General features: G+C 46.5%; 1 protein-coding gene across 1 annotated transcript in view; it reads left to right on the top strand.

Annotated features, from left to right (window-relative positions):
- The first annotated feature begins 11809 nt into the window (after positions 1-11809).
- The window catches only part of LOC119936757 (casein kinase I-like), a 46588-nt gene continuing 42531 nt past the window's right edge, over positions 11810-15866 (top strand). Inside the window, 1 exon segment of the mRNA XM_038756252.1 lies at positions 11810-12038. The gene's annotated coding sequence lies outside the window, so the exon portion shown is untranslated.

Here is a 15866-nt window from a genome sequence, read left to right as displayed (position 1 = left end):
TGTACATATTTACTATTCTATTTATATTCTGTTAATACGTTTTGTTTTGTTTTCTGTCTCCCCCTTCTAGACTGTAAGCCTGCTGTTGGGTAGGGACTGTCTCTATATGTTGCCAGCTTGGACTTCCCAAGCGCTTAGTACAGTGCTCTGCACACAGTAAGCACTCAATAAATACCTGCTGACCTTGGATCTCCCCCAGCGCTTAGAACAGTGCTTGGCACATAGTAAGCACTTAAAAAATGACATCATTTTATTATGATGATGATGATAAGCTTAGTCCAGTGTTCTGCACACAGTAAGCGCTCAATAAATGCGACTGAATGAATGTATATGTTTGTACAGATTTATTACTCTATTTTACTTGTACATATTTACTATTCTATTTATTTTATTTTGTTAATATGTTTTGTTTTGTTGTCTGTCTCCCCCTTCTAGACTGTGAGCCCGCCGTTGGGTAGGGACTGTCTCTAGATGTTGCCAACTTGTAATTCCCAAGCGCTTAGTCCAGTGCTCTGCACACAGTAAGCGCTCAATAAATACGATTGAGTGAATGAATGAATGAGAAACTGTCTGTGAGGCAAACACCTCCCTCAGATGAAAGGGGCTGGCTGAGTTAAGGGATGGTTATTACTGTTCTTAAGAACAACAATAACAATACTAATGGCAATAATAATGAGTGGTTGTACCTCAGAGGTATGAGATTCCTGGGCCTTTTCTGAGGGAAAAATCCTTCAGGGGAGGAAGAAGGGGGTTCTGGAGGGAGTGTGGGATGCCGGGGTGATGGGAGCCAGAAGGGGAAGAAAACTTCAGGCGCGAGAAACATCTTGGCCTAGTGCAAAGAGCACAGAACTGGGAATCAGGTGACCTGGGTTCTAATCCCTGCTCCACCCTTTGCCTGCTGGGTGAGTGTGGGCAAATTACTTATATTATCTGTGCCTCAGTTTCCTCATCTTTATAATGTCTGTTCTCCCCCTTGTGGGACAGAGACTGAGTCTGATATGATTGTTATTGTAGCTAACCCAGTGCTTAGCATAGTGCTTGGGCCCTAGTGAGCCCTTGACCAATTACCACAGTTATTATTATTGAAGTCACCTGATAAGTATCCTGGGAAGAGGCCTGAGGAGTTGGGAAGGGGTGCAGGCTGGGAAACAGGGAGAAATGAGAGGCACGACCTTTGCTGGAAAGACCCTGAAATTGATGGGGTTTGGGAGACAAGAAGCCTGCGGGGGAAGAAAGCCAGAGAAGTGAGGAGGGTCAGGGAGGGGACAGAAGTCCATGAACTGTCTGCTGAGGTCTTGGAGGAGAGCAAGAAAAATAGGAGAAAACACAATGCCAACTCCCAAAGAGCTTGCCATGTAACAAAAGAGGCAGACATAAAAGAGCTTACAGATAGGAGGAAGATACCGTAAAATAGAGTATGCAAAAAGTTGAAAAAAGTACAATGAGAAATAAGTGCCAAAACAATAATCAATCAGTGGGTTTATTGAACACTTACTGTATTCAGACCACTGCACTGAGCACTTGAGAGTGTGAGTGATTTCTGCAGGCAAAACACAGTACTAACCTCTTGGAAGAGTTCACCAAGATAGAGTTGGTAGATGCGATTCCTGCCCTTAGGGACCTTTCAGTCTAGGGTGATGAGAAGTAGTGAGTGCCAAAGTCCTAAAGTGGCACAGAAGCCCGGAGAGGATTGCAAGAAGAATGTGACAGTGACAGTTTCAAAAGGGTTTTGAAGATGGGGAGAGCTGAGGTCTTGGCAGATTTGAAGGTGGAGGCTTTGAAACCGGATAGTTATTATTTTTATTAAGTGCTCAAAGTGTGATCAGGGCAAAGGAGAACCCCGCTGTCACAGGAGGGAACCTATGAAGAACACAAAGCTTGGGGCAGAGAGGCAGCGGAGAAGATGCTGCTCAGAGCCAGGGCGGAGGAGGTGGCCCTGTGAAAGAAGCTCAGGAGTTCTGTTGTGCTCCCTGGGTGGTAGTGTGGTCCAAATGGTAGGCAGGAGATCCAGATTATAGTCCCAGCCCAGGCCTGCTGCGTATCTGCGGGCAAAATGGACACAGAGCAGGGAGGCGGTATGGCCTAGTGAAAAAATCAGGGGCTGGGAGTAAGAGGACCTGAGTTCCAATCCTAGCTCTGCTGTGTGACCTTGGGCAAGTCACTTAAGTCTTCTGGGCCTCAGTTTCCTCAGCTGTAAAATGGGGATTCAATACCCGTTCTTCCTTCTACTTAGACTGAGGCCATGTGGGACAGGGACTGTGTCCAACCTGATTGATTTGTATCTATCCCGCACATGTTGTGTTTGCCACATCGTAAACGCTTAACAAGTATCATTAAAAAAACCCCCACAACATTTTGGGGGCTCATTTTCCTTGTCTGTAAAATGGGGATAATACCTGCTCTCCCTCCACCTCAGACTAGAAGCCCTGTGTGGAACAGAGGCTGTGTCTAACCTACCTCAGTCTTTTGCACATAGAAAGGGTTTAAGTACTACGGCCTTTGTGGTGGTGGAAGAAGCAGAAGGACAATGAGGCTGAGAGAGTGGGTGGAGAGGAGGAAGATGCCAGAAGTGAGCAGTGACCAGGAAAGAGGCGGAGCTGAGGAGGAGGCCACTTAGACATCAGGGTAAAGGGAAGAACGGAGGGAATGAGGTCACTGACAGAGCTGTATAAAGGGAACAGAGGAGAGGGGTTGGGGCAGATCCTGAGGGAGACCTGCTGAGGGAGAGGAGCGGCGGAGTTGGAAAGAAGAACGGTAGCCAACGGAGAAGGAGCCCCGAGAAAGGCAGGTGAAGAGCCAGGGACCGGTGAAAAGCTGAAGGTGGTAGAGTTCGGCAGTATCTGAAGAAGACTGGTCCAGGAGGATGATCACGGAGCAGATGTCTTTCCACGGGGCCAGGAGGAAGGGCCTGAGAAGCCTGCTGACACCTGCTTAAGTGGCCCAGAGCAAGTTCCGGGGGATTCGAGAGAGTGGCCGAAAACAGGAGGAGAGGTGCCCGGGCCCCAGGACACAGCACGGGAGAGGACAGAAAAGGTGGTGACCTAGACAGGCAAGTGGCCTCCTGGAAGATCCGTTGTAGGGATTGTGAGGCGCATTCGATGGCTCAGGAGGGCAAGAGCCAGGGGAAGGGGCTGTCGATACCCCAAATTTGGAGAATCTTGCTGCCCCTTTTTGTGGCGAGGGGGATGGTGGTATTTGATAAATGCTTACTAGATGCCAGGCACTGTACTAAGGGCTCCAGGTCGGTTGGTTTGTTTGGTTTTGTTGTCTGTCTCCCACTTCTAGACTGTGAGCCCGCTGTCGGGTAGGGACCGTCTCTATATGTTGCCGACTTGGACTTCCCAAGCACTTAGTACAGTGCTCTGCACACAGTAAGCGCTCAATAAATACGGTTGATTGATTGATTGATTGGGGTAGATAAAAGCTAATCAGGTTGGACACAGTCGCTGTCCCAAATGGGACTCACAGTTTTAGTCCCGATTTTACAGATGAGGTAACTGAGGCCCAGGGAAGTGAAGTGATTTGCCCAAGGTTACCCAAAAGACAAATAATAATAATGGCATTTATTAAGCACTTACAATGTGCAAAGCACTGTTCTAAGCGCTGGGGAGGTTACAAGGTGATCAGGTTGTTCCACTGGGGGCTCACGGTCTTAATCCCCCTTTTACAGATGAGGTAAATGAGGCACAGAGAAGTTAAGTGACTTGCCCAAAGTCACACAGCTGACAACTGGCGGAGCTGGGATTTGAACCCGTGACCTCTGACTCCAAAGCCCGGGCTTTTTCCACTGAGCCATGCTGCTTCCTGGTGTGGAGGGGACCACAGACCCTAATAGCAAGGAGGGTGGGAGACGGGAGGGTTGAGAAGACAGAAACGCCGCTTATTTCGCCTGCCTCACAATGCTGGTGCTAGCCATCGTGCCCGCCGTGGCTGGCTTCAGGGCTGGGTGGCATTAATCCATCAACAGTAGTACTTACTGAGAGCACAGAGTCTAAACGGGAGGGGAAGCAGGTATTTAACCCCATTTGTAGATGAGGAAATTGAGGTGTAGGGAAGTTAAGTACAGTATCATCTGCAAAGTCCAGAAATCTCTTTGTTCTTCACTGTCACCGTCATCGCTATTACCTTTAGTTATTAGAGACCCATGCGGGCGCAGATCAGCCCTCAGTGCCAGAGGGTTTGTGAAACCTGGATTAGGCACAAAGTCCGCAGTCTGTTCTGAGCGACCACTGGAGAGTTATTGAAGAAAAACAAGAGTCATCACTTTTGAGGAGGTTGCTTTTTAACGGGACAGGGTTTCTGCTTTGAGGAGCTCACAGTCTATTAGGGAGAAAAGGTTAGCAAGCATTTTGGCCTAATGGAAAGAGCCCGAATCTGGGAGTCAGAGGACCTGGGTTCTAATTCCAACTCTGTCACTTCCTTGCCGTGTGACCTTGGACAAGTCACTTAACTTTTTTATGCCTCAGTTTCCTCATCTGTAAAATGGCATCAAATACCTGCTTCCCCTCCTATTTGGACTGTGATTCCCCAGAGACTGTCCAACCTGATGAACTTGTATGTACCCTAGCAGTGCTTGGCACATAGTGAGTGCTTAACAAATATCATTATTATCATTTTTTTATGGCATTTGTTAAGCGCTTACTATGTGCAAAGCACTGTTCTAAGCACTGGATTATCATTATTATCATATGATTTAGGTGTATTCCTCGATGACAAAGACGCCAAACAGAGATGACATAGAATGCAGAAGGAACATGCACGTGTACCTACCCCAAAGCGAGGATAAGGTGGGGATTAGGGGTAGGAGGAAGGTAAATGGTTCTCAATTAATTCATTCATTCAATCGTATTTATTGAGCACTTACTGTGTGCAGAGCACTGTACTAAGCGCTTGGGAAGTCCACTGTTGGGTAGGGACTGTCTCTGTATGTTGACAACTTATACTTTCCAAGTGCTTAGGACAGTGTTCTGCACAGAGTAAGCGCTCAATAAATACAATTGAACAAATGAATGAAGTACAAGTCGGCAACATATCGAAACGGTCCCTACCCAACAACAGGCTCACATCAGGGAAGGCTTCCTGGAGGAAGTGGATCTTAGGTCCAGTCCTAAGGGGCTGGGAGAACCCAGATTGGCAGAGGGAAAGGAAGTAAATTGTTCTAGGAATCACCTGATTAAAGGATTAGAGAGGGGACAGGGAAGCCTCGCAGGAAGATTTTCCCGGCAGGAGCGGAAACTGTGGATTGGGGTGAAATGGGAGAAAAGACACGGGCTCTCCTGGGCCCTTCCACCTTTGTCCCAATCTGCCTAAACTCTTCTGACCCTTCTGCAGTGTCCCAATCTATTTCACCCCACGTGCCTCATCCAACTTCCCTTTCCCCACACTCAGAAGAATGTTCTTCTGCCAGGTTTTCGGGGTCACCTTTGAACTTGGCAGGAGAGGACCTGAATTTCAATTAGTTTTCACCTAGCCAGGTTTGGAGGGGAAGCATCAGCGTGGAAAACAAATGGAAGACAGAATCTTATCGGCAGGACTGCCTAGCAAACAGACCCTGACCCAGGGGTAGGCGTTAGGAATTTTTCAATCCTCCTTGTTAACTCACTGCAGTCCCGGGACGGGCCTCGGCTTGCCTAACTGTGAAATGGAGGCAGGAATGGAGACTTCCTTCCCTGACATCCTGTGAGGATGAATGAGTTAAACTAGTCAAAGCTTTACGTAACTTTAGTAATGCGGTATGTGTTTATGTAGGGATGTGTGTGACTGTGTGTGTAACTGAATATTGTACCTCCTCTGGGTATGCCTGCAGTAATTCAGTCCAGTCATATTTACTGAGTACTTACTGTGTGTAGAGCACTGTACTAAGCACTTGGAAGTATAATGCAACAATAAACCGACATATTCCCTGCTCACAACGAGCTTACAGTCTAGACGGGGAGACAGACTGTAATATAAATCAATTTACAGATACGTAAATACAGATAAGTACAGATAAGTGCTGTGGGACTGGAGGGGGGGTGAATAAAGGGAGTAAGTTGGGGTGACACAGAAGGGAGTGGGAGAGGGGGAAAGGAGCCAAGGTGCGTTGTATCCTGTCTCTGTGATTGTATTTGCATCGGCACATGATTTGGGGTATGTGTGTGTGCGTTTTAATTTGGGTTTTGCACGTGCTTGAGTAAATATCATCATCATCATCATCCTACTCTGAAACCTTTCATCCTCAGATCTCAAAGAGCGTTGTAAGCCTTAATTACTTTTCCTAATGTCTTGGTGGGGGAGGTATCATTATCTCCATTTTACAGATGAAGAAACCAAAGCTGAGAGGCCAAGTGACTTGCCCATGGTCACACGGTGCATCAACGGCAGGGTCAGGAATCGAACTCGAGACTCCTGACAATCACTCGGGTCATAATGGGCCTCTTGCTACAGCCTCTCTTCCCTGACCCCACAGGCCGCTCAGTCTTCTCTATGAGCTTCCTTCCTGGAAGCATGGATTTGAGAGGCATGAGGACTTAAGGGAAGTCCTTAAGAAGCACGGAGAAGCAGCGTGGCTCAGTGGAAAGAGAACGGGCTTTGGAGTCAGAGGTCATGGGTTCGAATCCCGGCTCCACCACAAGTCTGCTGTGTGACCTTGGGCAAGTCACCTAACTTCTCTGAGCCTCAGTTACCTCATCTGTAAAAATAGGGATTAAGACTGTGAGCCCCACGTGGGACAACTTGATCACATTGTATCCCCCCCAGCGCTTAGAGCAGTGCTTTGCACATAGTAAGCGCTTAACAAATGCCATCATTATTATTAAGGGAAACCCAATTGTTTTCAGTCACTTTGGCTTACAACACTTCAAAAGTTACCCCAGATTAGCCAGTCGTTTCCATATTAGCAGGCCTTAGTCACCAATTCGATGGGTAGGGACTGTCTCTATATGTTGCCAACTTGTACTTCCCAAGCGCTTAGTACAGTGCTCTGCACACAGTAAGCACTCAATAAATACGATTGATGATGATGATTTGGCCTGGGTCTGATCTGGCTATCTCGAATCGACTCCAGTGCTTAAAGCAATGCTTGGCCCCTGGCACTGTTGGGTAGGAACCGTCTCTATATGGTGCCAACTTGTACTTCCCAAGCGCTTAGTACAGTGCTCTGCACACAGTAAGCGCTCAATAAATACAATTGAATGAATGAATGAAAAACCTTCCCTAACAGATTTGAGCCAAAGGCGTCTCTTCCTGCCCCAACCTTTCCTCGGAGCTGTGTTTCCATAGAAAAATGGGTTGTTTTGAGCTGTAGCTCTTTTCAGTCCCTGTAATCCCTCCTGGGAAGGTTGATAAAAAAGCCATTTTTTTTCTGCCCCAACCTTTCCTCGGAGCTGTGTTTCTGTGGCAAAATGGGTTGGTTTGAGCTGTAGCTCTTTTCAGTCCCTGTAATCCCTCCTGGGAAGGTTGATAAAAAGCCACTTACTGGCAAGTAGACAGCAGGGCAGACAGACAGAGAAGCAAGGGAATTGGCTAATCAACTCCTGCATAGTAGGGACATCATCACCATCAACTGCATTGATTGAGAACCTACTTCTGTGTAGAGCACTGTATTAGATGCTTAATCAATCAGTGGTATTAAGCGCTCGCTATGTACAGAGCATTTGTAAGAAGCGCTCGGACAAGTAGAACACAAGAAGAGTTGGGCGAAATCCCCAGTTTAATAGGCAGTCTAGTGGGATATGACTGTTCCCTTCCCCACAGCATCTGAATATATGTATATATGTTTGTACGTATTTATTACTCTATTTATTTTACTTGTACATATCTATTCTATTTATTTTATTTTGTTAATATGTTTCGTTTTGTTCTCTGTCTCCCCCTTCTAGACTGTGAGCCCACTGTTGGGTAGGGACTGTCTGTATATGTTGCCAACTTGTACTTCCCAAGGGCTTAGTACAGTGCTTGGCACATAGTAAATGCTTAACAAATGCCATCTTCATTATTAGTATTATTATCCCAGTGCTTAGAACAGTGCTCGGCACATAGTGAGCGCTTAAGAAATACCATCCTTATTATTATTATCCCAGTACTTAGAACAGTGCTTGGCACATGGTAAATGCTTAACAAATGCCATCATCATTATTAGTGCTTAGAACAGTGCTCTGCACATGGTAAGCACTTAACAAATGCCATTATTATTATTAGTAATAGTAGTAGTATTACCCCAGCGCTTAGAACAGTGCTCTGCACATAGTAAGCGCTTAAGAAATACCATCCTTATTATTATTATTACCTCCCCAGCACTTAGAACACATAATAAGTGCTTAGCAAATACCATTACGATGATTATTCTTACTATGAATGAGTCCTGCCAGGATGATTGATTTTGATATTGCCAGGGTGCGTGTTTGTGGGCCTGTGTGGGGGTGTTTGACGTTTCCTGGTGTGCTTGTGTTTATTCATTCATTCATTCATTCAATCGTATTTATTGAGCGCTTACTGTGTGCAGAGCACTGTACTAAGCACTTGGGAAGTACAAGTCGGCAACATATAGAGACGGTCCCTACCCTACTCAACAGCGGGCTCACAGTCTAGAAGGGGGAGGCAGACAACAAAACCAAACATATTAACAAAATAAAATAAATAGAATAGTAAATGTGTACAAGGAAAATAGAGTAATAAATCTGTACAAACATATATGCATTCATTCAATCATATTTATTGAGTGCTTACTGTGTGCAGAGCACTGTACTAAGCACTTGGGAAGTACAAGGCCTTCCCAGACTGAGCCCCCTCCTTCTTCTCCCCCTCCCCCCTGCCTTTGTCCCTACCCCTCCCCACAGCACCTGTATATATGTATATATGTTTGTACGTATTTATTACTCTTTATTTATTTTATTTGTACATATTTATTCTATTTATTATATTTTGTTAATATGTTCTGTTTTGTTATCTGTCTCCCCCTTCTAGACTGTGAGCCCGCTGTTGGGTAGGGACCATCTCTATATGTTGCCAACTTGGACCTCCCAAGCGCTTAGTACAGTGCTCTGCACACAGTAAGCACTCAATAATACGATTGAATGAATGAATGAATGAATACAAGTTGGCAACAGATAGAGACAGTCCCTACCCAACAGCGGGCTCACAGTCCAGAAGGGGAAGAGAGACAACAAAACCAAACATATTAACAAAATAAAATAAATAGAATAGTAAATATGTACAAACATATATACATTCATTTAATTGCATTTATTGAGCAGTTACTTTGTGCAGAGCACTGTACTAAGCGCTTGGGAAGTCCAAGTTGGCAACATATACAGTCCCTACCCAACAACGGGCTCACAGTCTAGAAGGGGGATAGAGACAACAAAGCAAAACTTATTAACAAAATAAAATAAATAGAATAGTAAATATGTATAAGTAAAATAGAGTAATAAATCAGTACAAACATATATACATTCATTCTATCGTATTTATTGAGCACTTACTGTGTGCAGAGCACTGTACGAAGCGCTTGGGAAGTCCAAGTTGGCAACATAAAGAGACGGTCCCTACCCAACAGTGGGCTCACAGTCTAGAAGGGGGAGACAGACAACAAAACCAAACATACTAATAACATAAATAGAATAGTAAATATGTACAAGGAAAATAAATAGAGTAATAAATCTGTACAAACATATATACAGGTGCTGTGGGGAGGGGAAGGAGGTAGGGTGGGGGAGATGGGGAGAGGAAGGAGGGGGCTCAGTCTGGGAAGGCCTCCCTTCTAATAATAATAATAATGATAATGATAGCATTTATTAAGCACTTACTATGTGCCAAGTACTGTTCTTAGCGCTGGGGGGGATACAAAGTAATCAGGTTGCCCCACATGGGGCTCACAGTCTTAATCCCCATTTTCCAGATGAGGGTACTGAGGCCTAGAGAATAATAACAATAATAATGATGGCATTTATTAAGCGCTTACTATGTGCAAAGCACTGTTCTAAGCGCTGGGGAGGTTACAAGGTGATCGGGTTGTCCCGGGGGGGCTCACAGTCTTCATCCCCATTTTCCAGATGAGGGAACTGAGGCCCAGAGAAATGAAGTGATTTGCCCAAAGTCCCACAGCTGATGGGGTCGGAATTTGAACCCATGACCTCTGACTCCAAAGCCCGGGCTCTTTCAACTGAGCCATGCTGCCTCTCGACTGTGAGCCCACTGTTGGGTAGGGCCCGTCTCTCTATGTTGCCAACTTGTACTTCCTAAGCGCTTAGTCCAATCAATCAATCAATCGTATTTATTGAGCGCTAACTGTGTGCAGAGCACTGTACTAAGCGCTTGGGAAGTACAAGTTGGCAACATATAGAGACGGTCCCTACCCAACAGTGGGCTCACAGTCTAGAAGGGGGAGACAATGAACAAAACCAAACATATTAACAAAATAAAATAAATAGAATCGATATGTACAAGTAAAATAAATAAATAAATAGAGTTGGCAACATATAGAGACGGTCCCTACCCAACAGTGGGCTCACAGTCTAGAAGGGGGAGCCAGAGAACAAAACCAAACATATTAACAAAATAAAATAAATAGAATCGATATGTACAAGTAAAATAAATAAATAAATAGAGTTGGCAACATATAGAGACGGTCCCTACCCAACAGTGGGCTCACAGTCTAGAAGGGGGAGCCAGAGAACAAAACCAAACATATTAACAAAATAAAATAAACAGAATAGATATGTACAAGTAAAATAAATAGAGTTGGCAACATATAGAGACAGTCCCTACCCACCAGTGGGCTCACAGTCTAGAAGGGGGAGCCAGAGAACAAAACCAAACATATTAACAAAATAAAATAAATAGAATAGAAATGTACAAGTAAAATAAATAGAGTTGGCAACATATAGAGACAGTCCCTACCCAACAGTGGACTCACAGTCTAGAAGGGGGAGCCAGAGAACAAAACCAAACATGTTAACAAAATAAAATAAATAGAATCAATGTGTACAAGTAAAATAAATAGAGTTGGCAACGTATAGAGACAGTCCCTACCCAACAGTGGGCTCACAGTCTAGAAGGGGGAGCCAGAGAACAAAACCAAACATGTTAACAAAATAAAATAAATAGAATCAATGTGTACAAGTAAAATAAATAGAGTTGGCAACGTATAGAGACAGTCCCTACCCAACAGTGGGCTCACAGTCTAGAAGGAGGAGCCAGAGAACAAAACCAAACATATTAACAAAATAAAATTAATAGAATCGATATGTACAAGTAAAATAAATAGAGTTGGCAACATATAGAGACAGTCCCTACCCAACAGTGGGCTCACAGTCTAGAAGGGGGAGCCAGAGAACAAAACCAAACATATTAACAAAATAAAATTAATAGAATCGATATGTACAAGTAAAATAAATAGAGTTGGCAACATATAGAGACAGTCCCTACCGAACAGTGGGCTCACAGTCTAGAAAGGGGAGACAGAGAACAAAACCAAACATGTTAACAAAATAAAATAGAATAGATATGTACAAGTAAAATAGAGTAGTCCAGTGCTCTGCACACAGGAAGCGCTCAGTAAATAGGATTGAATGAATGAATCGAGGAGGTGAGTTTATGCGAGTGTGGGGGAGGGAGAAGGGGTGATTTGGGGGGGGAAAGTGTCGCCCCTTTAAATCTGGGGGGGAGGGCGACAGCTTTGTAGGATGACATCAGTGGGTTTGGCTCCAAGGCTCAATGGAAAGTCAATGAGCAGCAGCGGCGGCGGCTCCGGAGATCCAAGGCGGGAGGACCAGGAGGAGGAGGTGGTGGTGGTGGTAGTGGGTGGTTGGTGGTGGTTGAGAGACAGAGACAGCAGAGGAGAGACAGACAGACAGAGAGAGACACAGACAGACAGACAGACACAGAGAGAGAGAGAGCGAGCGTGCGCGCAAGAGGACAGACACAGAGAGCGCCAGGCCGGGAGCCGGTGGCCACCATTCCTTCCCTTTCCTAATCCTCCTTCATCCTCCTCCTCCCGGCCACCTTCCTCCCTGACAACCACTGGAGCAGCAGCCGGACACCGGCTCCTTCCCGGCGGGGTAAATATTGGGGGGCCGGGGGCCCTTTTGGGGGTGCAAACCCGAGGGGAAAGGAGGCCCCTTTGGCTCTTTGTTTTTACTGGGAGAGGAAGGTGGGGGGAGGGGAGGGCTTACATAGACACAGAGACACACACAGACACACACTCACACAGACACTGACAGAAGGACCGGGGAGATGTGACAGGCCCCACAGGACCAACCAGGAGGCAAGACAAAAGATTGTTGTCGTTTTTTGTTTCGCAGAAATGCAGGGGAGACCCTCAATCCGGGGTCCCCCCCCCACCCCCACAATTGGGCACTGAAAGGGGGCCTTTGCTGCCTTTGTTCTAGACTGTCGGGTAGGGACCAATCAATCAATCAATCAGTCGTATTTATTGAGCGCTTACTGCGTGCGGAGCGCTGTACTACGCGCTTGGGAAGTCCAAGTTGGCAACATAATAGAGACGGTCTCTATATGTTGCCAACTTGGACTTCCCAAGCGCTTAGTACAGCGCTCTGCACGCAGTAAGCTTGGGAAGTCCAAGCGCTTAGTACAGTGCTCTGCACACCGTAATAAATACGATTGAATGTAGCTAGGGGTTGCAGTTTTCCCAGGAACCGGGGGCTGAGATGGTTTGGAAGTGGGGGGTGGGAGGGAGGGAGTGGTGTGTTCCCAGACCTGGGAAGGGAGACAGTCAGAGCTGTTTATTACTGATTCTCTTCCCGACCCTTTGGGTCGTTTGTATTTTTCACCAGACCTGAAAAAATTCAACCACCCACCCCTGCCTTTCCTTCCTTTCCCTTTCTTTCTTTCTTTCTTTCTTTTTTGGTGGGGTGTCTCAAACTGAGGTGTCCCCTGGAATATTTATCAAGTGAGATTTCGGGCACATTGTGTGTGTGAGTGCGTGTATTCAACGGATTTATCTAGGAGAGGGTGGGGGCAAATGAAAAATTTCTATTTTCTTTTGTGCGATGGGGGGGGAGGGGCAGATGTCTCCCTGAAATGATTCCCCTTGTAGATACTGGGGACAGGGAGAAAGCAGTATGGGTATATACATATATGTGTGTGTGCGTATATGTTCATAAACAGATGTAGGTATGATTGTATAGCCCTATACAGCCCCAATCACCAAGAGCAAGTACATTTTCCGCCTGGCTTTCTCTTATATTTTTCTTTTGAGGTAACGTCAAATCAGGGGATCTGATTTACAGTGTGGTGGTGGTGGGGGAGAGGGAATGAGTTCTCCCTTGAACCTTGAAAATGTCTTGATTTGGGCTTCCTTTGCCTTATGTCTGGAGGGTGTGTTCTCTCCCCATCACCCTGCTTTTCTCTCGGGGGACCGGGGGGAGTCTTTGATGGAGTAGAGAAGGGGGAGAGAATGGGTAGTTATGGTAGTTGGCATTTAAAAAAAATCTCTTTTATTCTTCTCACTGTTTCTCCCCCCTCCTCCCCAAAGGCCTCTGTGGTCGTTTTATTAACATCCCCTCCACCCCCTTTCTCATCCACCCCTTCCTCCCCTTTCCAGAGACACATTCAGCCCAGCAGCCTCCATTATGTGTCTGGCCAATCCTCACCCTCTCTGTGTGTTTTATTCTCCCCAGCCTGTGGGTCTCTGGGGGATCCTGTGGAGTAGGGTGGAGTGGGGAGGGAGATCTGCCTTCCATTCTCCATTTCTTCCTAAAATCGGATGACTCTGCCCACAGACCCAGTGTGTGGAGTAGAGTGTGTGTAGCGTGTTTATGTAAGGTACTCAGAGTACATGTGTATTTTTATAGTCTGGCGTGGGTATTTATCTAATATCGGGTGCAGGTATATTTAAATACCATAACCTATGTGTACACAGGTTGAATGTGTTTCCTCCGAGAGGGCGCGCGTACAAGATGTATATTTACCCTGTCTGCGGAGGGAGAGCGTATGTGTGTTCGTGTGTATATACGTGAGAGAGAAAGCTCATAGTGTGCATGTGCTTTGCTTCCTTTGAGGACAGGGTGTACATGGTCGGTGTGGGGATTCTTGCTAGGAATGTGTGGTACACTGCAGGGACAAGGAAAGAGATGGAGGCCGGAGCCCGATAGGCCAGATGTTGTCCGTCTGTTGTGGATGGGCGCCCGTGGTGAATTTGAGGGCCGCAAGTCCTCCAGGAGGAGAGCCTTTGTGGAGGGAACTTCCTGCGGAGCCGTGGCTTTGTCCCCACCACTGAGGAGAGTTGGAGGCCGTGGGTTCGAAGAATGAAGCAGGTGGAAGTCAGTGGCAGTGGAGAGGCATGGATGGACCCAGAGAAATGGGCTGACTTTCTAACCCTTGCAGGGAGTCCTTGGGCGGAGAGGTACAGTAAGGCACCTTGGGGTGTCACCCAGGGACACCCCTTTGCCCCTGGCTCCGCCCAGGGTCCTGAACCCAACCGAGAATGGCCTGGCTCTTTAAGGTTATCAGGGCACCTGTGGATCAGCCCTGAGGAGACAAGCCCTAAAGGAATCACCACCTCAGGTTCTGTGGCCTAGACTCAGCCCAGCTGGTACCTCAAGAGCCAGGCATTAGGGATGGAGGAGATTCATTCAGTCGTCTTTATTGAGCGCTTACTGTGTGCAGAGCACTGTACTAAGCGCTTGGGAAGTACAAGTCAGAACATATAGAGACAGTCCCTATCCAACAACGGGCTCACAGTCTAGAGAGAGCTTTGCCACATTCCCGGTACCCAACAGTCTCTGGGCCTTGGGCAGTGCCTGGCAGCCTTCCTTGCCACTGCTCTTTAAGAAGGGATGGGGCACAAGAAGAGGGAGAAAGACAGTTCATCTCCTGCTCCAGTGAGGTTCCCAAAGCTTGGTCCTAAGGACTTGCCCTGCCCAGCTCCCAATTCTCCCTCAGTTATCTCTCCCCTCTATCTCTGGGGCAAGATGTCAGATGTCAAAGCTGTTAGCCAGGACCATTCACCCAAGTGAACCAAGAGCCCTGAGGGCATGGGGAGACACCATTCATTCATTCATTCATTTATTGAGCTCTTATTGTGTGCAGAGCACTGTACTAAGCACTTGGGAATAATCAGTAGTAAACAGTGACATCCTCTGCCCACAGTGGATGGACAGTACAGTCTAGAGATGGGGAGTCAGATATCAATACATATAAATAAAATTACAGACATGTTCATAAGTGCTGTGGGGCTGGGAGGGGGGATGATCAAAGGGAGAAGGGAGTGGGAGATGAGGAAAAGTGGGGCTTAGTCTGGGAAGGCCTCTTGGAGGAGATGTCCATTCAATAAGGTTTTGAATGGTGGGAGAGTAGGCATCTGTTGGATTTGAGGAGGGAGGGCGTTGCAGGACTTGGGCTAGGGATCGCGGCAAGACAGGCGAGATCGAGGCACAGTGAGAAGGTTAGCACTAGAGGAGCGAAGTGTGTGGGCAAGGCTGTAGAAAGAGAGAAGCGAGGTGAGGTAAGAGGGGACAAGATGATGGAGTGCTTTAAAGCCAATGGTAAGGAGATTTTGTTTGATATGGAGGTGGATGGGCAACCACTGGAGTTTTTTGAGGAGGGGAGTGACATATCCTGAATGTTTTTGTAGAAAAATGATCCTGGCAGTAATGTGAAGTATGGACTGGAGTGGGGAGAAATAGGAGGCTGGGAGGTCAGCAAGGAATCCAATGTAATAATCCAGGTGGGATAGGATGAGTGATTGTATTAACATGGTAGGAGTTTGGATAGAGAGCAAAGGGTGGATTTTAACGATGTTGTGAAGGTGGGACCACAGGATTTGGTGACGGATTGAATATGTGGATTGAATGACCTAGTGGAGTCAAAGATAATGCCTAGTTTACGGGGCTTGTGAGACAGGAAGGATGGTGGTGCCATCTACT

This window comes from Tachyglossus aculeatus, chromosome 14 (assembly GCF_015852505.1).
Source record: "Tachyglossus aculeatus isolate mTacAcu1 chromosome 14, mTacAcu1.pri, whole genome shotgun sequence".
NCBI lineage: Eukaryota > Metazoa > Chordata > Mammalia > Monotremata > Tachyglossidae > Tachyglossus > Tachyglossus aculeatus.
The sequence above is the reverse complement of the archived record's forward strand: the minus strand, read 5'-3'. Positions and strand labels throughout refer to the sequence as shown.